The sequence below is a fragment of the Sceloporus occidentalis genome, unplaced genomic scaffold (genome assembly GCF_023333645.1).
Source record: "Sceloporus occidentalis isolate IW3139 unplaced genomic scaffold, rSceOcc1.0.p SCAF_2, whole genome shotgun sequence".
NCBI lineage: Eukaryota > Metazoa > Chordata > Lepidosauria > Squamata > Phrynosomatidae > Sceloporus > Sceloporus occidentalis.
Window position 1 is genome coordinate 187,588,993 of NW_028316982.1, and position 9,659 is coordinate 187,598,651.

Below are 9,659 nucleotides of genomic sequence, written 5' to 3' on the forward strand. Positions count from 1 at the left end.
GATCATTCCTTCTGATATCAGGTCCTCTTCGTGCTCTATCTCTTGTAACACTCTATAAATTTTAGCTATTTTTTTGCTTCCTTTATATGTCAGTACTTTGTCTAATTTTTCTTGTTCTTCACCAAAATCTTGAAGTTTAGAGTCCATGTGTAAATTTACAGCGCTTTATAAATAAAGGTTAATAATAATAATAATAATAATAATCTTAAATCTCTCTTTTAGCTGTACATATAGAAGCCAGTGCATTTTCTGATCAATTTGAGTGAGGTCTTCAATAGGTTTTATATCATATTTGTTCTGTTCTGTTTCATATAAAATATCATTGTATGTTAACCAAATATTTAGGGATTTCCAATGACCAAAAAAAGCCTCTTGATGAGATACTCATCAGGGAATTTTTCTATAGAATTTCTTTTTTATTTTTTGACCAAGTTTGTAACAAGGATCTTTTAATAACCTCTTCTGATTTTTTGACTGCAGTTTCTATTCTGGTCAAAGTTTGATTCAAGGTACAGGAATTCTTAAATTATTTTGATTTCCTCATTGTCTAGGTTGAATTTATGCAGTTCCTCTGTGGTAATTATTTTTGTTTTTGTTTTATTTATGTTCAGCATTAACCCTGCTTTTGCACTTTCTTCTTTTCCTTCTTACTGTTCCAAATCTAAGAAGTTTTGTGCTAGTAGCATTGTGTCATCCACGTATCTTAGATTGTTGATGTTCTTTCCTCCAGTCTTCACTTCTCCTTCTTCTGAGTCTAAATTGGTTCTTCTTATAATAGTCTCTGCATACAAGTTGAATAAATATTTTATACTTTCTTTTCCAGATTATCATTCGCTTCTTTCCAGATTTCTTTTTCAATTTTGGATGTATCATAATCTTTCATGAAATCAAATTCCCTCCAAAGCACTTTCCATTTTCCTACTCTTTCTTTGGCTTTTTCATTAAGATGTAAGTCAAAACTGATGCCTTGGATATTGAACTTTGGAGTGCTCCCTTCATTTTGACCAGGGTCTTGGTTTCATTTTGAACTTCATCTTGTTAACAGGAACTTCTTCGTTAGCTGGAATTGGTACAGGCTTCATGTTAACATCAACAGTGCTGTACTCTGGAAGGGCATGTCATAAATACATCAGAATATCATCCAATCTTTTCTACAATTTCAGAACCTTGATTTCAATACATTGTCCTTCTATTACATTTCGAAGTATAAAAGTTCCACCAAGTTCTTTTCCTGATCACAGAATACAAAGTCCTACAAAAGTGCTAATCTTTCCATTGGCATAGGGATTTGCCACAGTAACAGCATGTATGCTTACAACATTGAATTCTGGAATATTCATTACTTAAGTTGAACAAGTAGGGTGATAGAATGCAGCCTTTCCTGACCTCTTTGCCAGTTGGGACTGATGTCTTTTATCCGAGTTTATCCAGTTTGGATTTTAATATCAAATTTGGACTATAGAGCTGTCTGAGGATCTGAGCTCTATCTTCAAAACAGGCTTAACAGCTTCAATAGTACCTTTAAAGTTCATGCTAAAACTCAGAGCTGATTCCTATGACACTGAAGCAGGAGCTATCAGTTACCCTTAGAGTTGCATTTAAAAGACAATATTTAGCTATTTTCCTTAATGGATTTTCTGGGTTGAGAAAAAAAAAATAGAAGTTACTAATAAAAGGTGCTGTCTTCACCCAAAATGAGGGGAAATCATTTCATGGGTGGGTGGGGATTTGGGACATGGTAACAGTTACAATAAAAACTCACTTTGAGATAGGGAATTATTGTTATATTTCCTCTTCTTGCAGGCAAAACAAAATGCATGCAAAATTATAGGGCAATAAGGTAACTCAACATCTGGATTTGTTTTTAAAAGTAGAGGTTCTCCTCAGTCTTGGTTCAAATTCAGTCCTTACTTCCATAGTTATCTATGATTTATTAAGGGTCCTTTCACACAGTTATAGCAGTAGGATTCAATTTTCAGTGCCTGGGATTTGTAGCCTAGGAAGGATACTTAGAATTTCCAGCCAAAGAGCTCCAGTGCCTCCTCAAACTACAAAATCCAGGATACCACAGGATGTATGGCAGTTAAGCTGAAATCATAGTGGTACAACTGTGTAGTATGAAAGGGCCACAGCTCAGGTAAGGAGCCTAGCTGAGTATTTTCCTAGGTTGTTTAGGAGGCCAGGTGACCACCCAATGGGTGCAAATTAACTATGAGCATTTCTTGTGAAACATGACCCAAAGAAAGGTCACTCATTTTGGTTTATATGCTGTAGTGGAAGATAATAAGATACCAGAATCAATTGGGGAAGCAGTGTGATGTAGTAGTCAGATCAGGGCATGATTCTCCACTTGACCATGGAAACCCACTGGGTGACCTTGCGCAAGTCACACACTTAGCCTCAGAGACAAAGGCAACCCCCTCCCCAAACATTTTGCCAAGAAACCCCCGTGTTATGTTTTTTTCTTTAGATTGCCATAAGTCAGAAATTACTTGAAGGCACACAACAACAAGAATCAGTTCAGAACAGGATGCTGAGATTGGACTGGGGGAAAAGAGCCCTACCATCTCATATTAAGCAAGTACAAAAACTGGAAATGGGAATTAGTTAAATTGTTGTAATGTTCCTTCAAGCTGACTCTGGCTTATAGAGTTTTGCTGACAAGATTTATTCAGAGAAGCGTTGACCTTGCCTTCCTTGATGGTGAAGAGGGTGGGACTTTTCCTAGTGAGTTTCCATGGCTGAATGGGGATTTGGATCTTTGTCTCCCAGATTGCTACTCCAAAACTTACATCACTATACACTGATCTTTATGTCATCTTATATTTAGTAAATTGTTGCTCATTGTTCATCCAAAAGCTCATGGACATGTAATGAAGCAGTCTCCCAGGAATGTCCAAGATCTTAGTTAATTTGTATGTTTTTTTAAATCCCAGAACTAAAATTGTACGCCTGCTCCAATTTTTAACACAGTAATATATAGAACAAGTCAGGAATGTATTCTCTTAGACTACCAGAGAGGGAGATAAGAGTTCACTGGATGCTGAATAAAATGCTGGAAGGTTGAATAAAAGTTGTTACAAAAGCAAGATGTAGTCATTCTGTTTGAGGGAAAACTACAGATAAGATATTGTGTCAGAATAAAAGCAGAGTAGAATGTTGAACATGTGCGTGTATCCCTCTTTTCAAACAGACTGCCCCTTGTTTCTTATCTAAAAATACATAATACAAGTCACACACACATGTACTATTTCTGTTGTTACTTAGTGTCTTTCATTTCCACCCCCTGAGTGTTCAGTATACATCAAATAATGCAAAGAGTTATTGCCATTTAGCTTGAATATGCCACAGCAGGGGACAGAGATGGCCTCCAGCACTAGTTATGTGCTTTCAAAGGCAGGGGTAAGAATTGTGTGGTCATCTAGATGTTTGTTTGTTTAATTTATATCCTGCCTTCTTTCCAATATGGGACCCAAAGTGATTAGCCAGCACTAAAGGTGCTGAAAAGTGCAGTCCAACAATTTCTGGAGGACTTTATGATTCTTATTGGTGTCCTAGGGAATTTGATAATGGAAACACTGCTGCTTGGTAGTAGCTCTCACCCTCTGGAATTCCCTCCCTGGGAAGGCTAGGCTGGCTTCCTCTCTGCTGGCTATTTGCCGGTAAATAAAAATGTTTTTATGCAGGCAGGCATTTGGTATGTAATGCATAGCAGGGTGGTTTTTATGCTTTTATGGTTTTAGTTATGCTTTTAACTTTTGTATATTTTTTGTGATTTTATATTGTGTGTAGATGTTTTTAATTGTTTTGAATTTTAATGAGATTTTAAATGTCTTGTCTGTGAGCCACTTTGGGTTCTTCCGAGGAGAAAGGTGGCATAGTATGTGGAACATAAGCGGTCTGGAAAATCAAAGTTTGCATAATTCCAGGTCAACGTTGGGCATGTTAGTGGGAAATTACCTGAGAACAATAACCTATGCTGCACACTCAGAAAAAGAAAAGATAACAAGGCAAGAAGCATTATATGAGAGATCAGATGCAGTTAAGCTAGATGCAGTTAAGCTGCGGTCTCTCTTTTACCCACACTGGCCGCCCTGAGGGTCGCGGAGGAGGGGTCGGCATCTTATTATCAAAGTCCTGCCAGTTTCAGGTTCTCTCTTTTCCCCCAGCTACTCCTTCTCCTCATTTGAATTACACTCTATTAGACTCTATTTTCCTCTGCAACTTCGGGTTGCCATCATCTATCGTCCTCCTGGTTCAGCCTCTCAGTTTTTCACAGATTTTGAATCTTGGTTGACATTTTTTCTTTCAGATACTGTCCCCTCCCTGATCTTAGGTGACTTTAACATCCACCTCGACGATCCCAAGAATTCCTCAACCTCTCGCTTCAGCTCTCTCTTAGCTTCCTTCGGTCTCCAACCCCATTCCAACTCTCCAACCCATTCCCTTGGCCACTGTCTCGACTTAGTTCTCCCCTCCAAGTGTGTCGTGTCTGACTACTTGGCTTCTGATTTCCCACTATCTGACCATCACCTACTTTCCTTTACTCTTACCTACATCCCACCTCCCCGTCATACCGTCCTTCGCCAGTTCCGTGATCTTCATTCTATTAACCTTAACCATCTCACTCAGTCCTTGGATTCATCCTTCGCTTCTCTCAATCTTGGGGACTCTGCTGATTCAGCTATGTCTTTACTGAATTCTACTCTCTCTTCAACTCTCGACAGCTTTGCCCCAGTATCTACGCGCGTGTCCTCCTCTTCTTCTATGACTAGGCCTCAGCCCTGGATCACTCCCATTGTTAGATTTCTCCGGTCCTGCTCCCGAGCAGCCGAACGTCTCTGGAGAAAGTCCAGGGAGTGGGCTGACTTTATCCATTTTAAGTTCGTTCTTTTATCTTTTTCACGCGCCCTGTCGATGGCAAAACAAGACTACTTCAAATCATTGATCTGCGCCAACGAGAGGCGCCCGCAGCGTTTGTTCTCCTGTTTCAACACACTGTTAAAACCCTCTCCTCCCTCTGTCTCTCCACTATTGTCTCCCTCCGACTTCGTCAACTACTTCATTACAAAGATCACTACCATTCGTTCTGAGTTAACTCTTCTTGATTTGGCTCCCACCACTAATCTCCTCGCCCCTCCTACTAATAAACTCTCTGTGTTTCCTCCTGTTTCTTTGGAAGAACTCTCTTCGCTGCTGAACTCATCCAAACCTACCACCTGTTCTCTTGACCCACTTCCTTCTCATCTTCTAATCTCTATAGCCCCCTCTTTGTTACCCTCCCTCCTCTATATCTTTAACCTCTCTCTCTCTTCAGGTTCCTTCCCCTCAGTCTTCAAACATGCCTTAGTTTCCCCTATCCTGAAAAAACCCTCTCTCGACCCCTCTTCCTTGGCTAGCTATCGTCCAATCTCTCTTCTTCCTTTTCTCTCCAAGGTGTTGGAACGAGTCGTCTATTCACGCTGTCTTGAGTTTCTTGAAACCAACTCCATTCTGGATCCCTTCCAGTCTGGTTTTCGCCCACGGCACTCCACAGAGACGGCCCTTACTAAGATCTCAAATGATCTTTTGCGGGCCAAGGCGAATGGCCTTTATTCTATCCTTGTCCTACTCGATCTGTCTGCGGCCTTCGACACCGTGGACCACTGTCTCCTAATAGATGTACTCTCTGACCTTGGTTTCTCGGGCCTTGTTCTCGATTGGTTCACATCTTACTTGTCAGATCGATCTTTTTCAGTGGTCTCAGGTGGTCAGACCTCGTCTTCTGTCCCCTTATCTGTTGGAGTTCCTCAGGGCTCTGTTTTGGGTCCCCTTCTGTTCTCTTTATACACACTCTCCCTTGGCAAACTTATCAGTTCTTTTGGTTTCTCCTACCATCTTTACGCCGATGATACCCAGCTGTACCTTTCCACCCCTAATCTTTCACCAGAGCTAGAGCAGCGAGTGTCATCCTGTTTAACAGCTGTCTCCCACTGGATGCACCATCGGCGTCTGAAGCTCAATATGTCCAAGACTGAGCTTCTTGTTTTCCCTCCTAAGCCCACCCTTCACTATTCCTTTTCTATTTCCGTCAATAACATCTCGATCCAGCCGGTCCAGGAAGCCCGCAGTCTCGGTTTCATCTTTGACTCCTCTTTGTCATTTATCCCACAGATCCAGACTACAGCCAAAGTCTGTAGATTTTTTCTCTATAATATCGCCAAAATCCGTCCATATCTCTCAGCTTCTACCGCAAAGACACTGGTCCATGCCCTAGTGGTCTCACGACTAGACTACTGTAACCTCCTCTTGGCAGGGCTTCCCCTCTCTCATCTCCACCCATTAATTTCTGTTCAGCATTCAGCTGCACGCATTATTTCACTCGCTCGCCGTTATGATCATGTCTCCCCTCTGTTGTCTTCCCTTCACTGGCTCCCTCTTCCTTTCCGCATCAGGTACAAACTTTTGCTACTCACCTTTAAAGCCCTGCATGGGCTGGCCCCTCTTTATTTACCTGATCTTCTCTCTCCCTACATCCCTACTCGCACTCTCCGCTCTGGTAGCCAAAGTCTCCTCTCTCAACCCAGGATCTCCTCTGCCCCATCCCGGATCCGTCCCTTCTCTCTAGCTGCCCCTCATTCCTGGAACCTTCTTCCTCTGCATGCACGGCTCATCACTTCCCTAACCAGCTTTAAAGCTGAGCTGAAAACCATATTGTTTAGGGAAGCGTTCTCAGGGAATTTGTGATTGTTATCTGGCTGTCTGACAATATTTGATGTGATGTGATTTGTTTGATATTTGATGTTTTTACTCTGTTTTTTCCTTTCTATATGGTAATTTTATCTATTCCTCTTTTAATTGTTATTATCTTAGAATGTACGCCTTGGGCAGGCTTTTATTTACGTCTAATTTTACCGACTTTGTACAGCGCTGTGTATAATTACAGCGCTATAGAAATAAAGTTTAATAATAATAATAATAATAATAATAATGATATATTTTCAGACAAGGAGTTATGTTTAAACTGATACACAAACAAACACATGCAGAGCAGGACAGAGGGAAGGGCAACCAGAGATGTTTATTTATTTATGTATATCCTGGCCTTTTCCCAGTGGGTCCTAAGACAGCTTATAGTATATGTTAAAACAACACACAACCAAAATAATATATAATACAAAGTTATAAAACCATTAACTAGACAATCCCAGTTAATGTTTTAAATCTAATAAAGATAACAGTCCAGCACACCCCATTAAAAAAACAACAACCTCTGCAGAACCAATTAAAAACCTAAGGCCTGTCTAAATAAAAAAAAAATATTTCTTTGCTGGCAAAAACAGACTAGAGAGGGGTCCAACATGACTGTTCTATAAGAGGGAATTTCATCGTCTGGAAGAAGTCACTATGAAGGCTGTTTCCTAGGTCCTCACCAAGTCCACCTGTGATAATGGTGAGGCAACAAATTTATTCCAAATTTATTCTCCAGTGGAGAAAGTACTGGAATGTTGAAGCAAAGATCTTGTTACAAGATGGAATCAGTCTGTTCAGGAGAGCAGAAGTAGCCACTCAAATCTTCATGAAAATATTGGCTAAGATCCTACATGGTGAAGTGTAGTATGAAAGTTTCATCTGTGGAATTATGCTATGGCTCTTCTATTACTTCCCCATATTCACTGGCCTGTTACAGACTGCCAAAATAAAGCTGCTTCGGGTCTCTTTGGAGGTATGCTGTTTAAATGATGCATGCATCCTACGAATCCGGAAGCTGCACCAAAAGCTGCACTCCGGTGCTTAGGAATGGAGTATGGCTTTGGTGTGACCTTCGGACTCTTAGGACCCATGCATCATTTAAATAGCATACCTCCAAAGAGACCCGAAGCAGCTTTATTTTGGCAGTCTGTAACAGGCCACTGTGTCACTGAAATACTCCACTCCAGCCATCTCATGGTGAGTGGAGAATAGAGTGGATCACACAGGCATCTGTCTATGTTCCCTTAGGACACCTTCTACTAAAGTCTGCTGGATCTTCTGGAGGTCTTAGCAGATGATGTATTGCTCTTGTTATGAGGACATAGCTAGATACTGCTTTCCTTTCCTCTGCTCTCCACCAGCAAAAGAACAGTTATGGGGAAGGGGTGACACAATGAGTTCTGCAGGGGATTTGGTTGTTGCAGAGGAAGGAAAAGAATATCCACCTTTGCAATGATCACAAAAATATATACACAAGTGTGAGATAGATTTACATTTGTGTATATCACTATCATATGTCAGCCATTATAAGAGGTGGAACTGCACTAGTGCCATGCTGTGGTTGGTTCACATAATAGCCCCAGTCAGCTTGCCATGTTAAAAGCTTCCTGGCCTAGTTTGTGGTAGGGTACCTTCATTTTATTTGACTTTTTGCTGGATCAGCTTTCTCTGTATCAGTGGCCTAGATATCCACATCATTACACAGATGTCTTTCTTTCAAACAGAATAATATTTGAACTGTGCCACCCCTGACAAATTTATTTGCAAGGATCAAATCATTTTCTCTGCTGGATGGCAGAAGCAGCAGGGGATGCTAAGTAATGAGCCAGTGGGGGATGCCCCTGCATGTTGAACCTCTGCATGTGTTTTATGTGAGCCAAGTCGGCCTCCCCAGTGGCAGTGGGAGAGAACAATAGCTGGACGTGTATGGAAATTAGCATGCTTGACAGTGACAGATGCAGTTATTGACAACTCTGGCAGAGTGAAGTCCTTGAAATACAATTATATGAGTGAGAGAGAAAATGGGTGAGAGAGAGAGAGAGAGATTTTCAGTCTTAGAAAATTGAAGAACTAGGAAAACTGGGTATGTATGCAAGGTCACAAATTGTAAGGTACAATATCTTTACCTTTGCAAGGAAAATGCCTTTTAAGCTCTGCTTATTGGAGAATAATAATAGTTTTAAAGGGAGAAGAGATGACATTGACACTGTTCCAGATGCTGCCAAATGCAGGGGGAAAAATGAAGTGGAAGCACTGATTTTGTACTCAAACAGAGGTTATGGTGCTAACAGAACACATATACCAAAATATAGTGCACAGAAAAGTTACTTTTTGAAGTATGATTTCCATTATCTCCAAATGTAACTTTTCTGAGCTCTTTGGCATAGACATACAAATACCCGACCTACCCTGGCCTTAGACAACATCTTTCCTCCTGCTTTAGTCCCTCAACAACCATCATTAAAACTGAACTTGTCACCTCTTCACCATACTCACAGGTTTTGCATTTCTATAGCTATTCCTATGGTGTGATTATAAAGGTTCTCTTATAAAGGGCACTAGTTTACTCCATGCATCTGAGGAAGCCGATCAAGCCTATGAAAGCTTATGCTATAACTCCTTCCCCACAGTATCAAAGGTGCTACAAGATCCCTTTCATACAGATATTCCAGACTAACATGACTATGTCTCTGAATTCTACATATAAACATTATGATTATGACCCAATTGGTTCTATTTATTAGTGTGTTTGTATGTGCTTTTAGATTGTCTGGTGACTTATGGTGAGGCTATTAATTTCATAGGTTTTTCTTAGTCAAGGAATAATCAGAGGTGGTTTGCCATTGCTTTCCTCTGATATATAGTAGTACTCTCTTTATTAATGTACTCCTGAAAGCTCAAGCAGCCTCTCAAAATATATAAAAGTA

General features: G+C 40.6%; 1 pseudogene; it reads right to left on the reverse strand.

The window, feature by feature from the left end:
• Window positions 1-805: 805 nt before the first annotated feature.
• On the reverse strand, window positions 806-1,340 carry LOC149319476 (large ribosomal subunit protein bL19m pseudogene; annotated as a pseudogene).
• Between the last annotated feature and the right edge of the window lie 8,319 nt (window positions 1,341-9,659).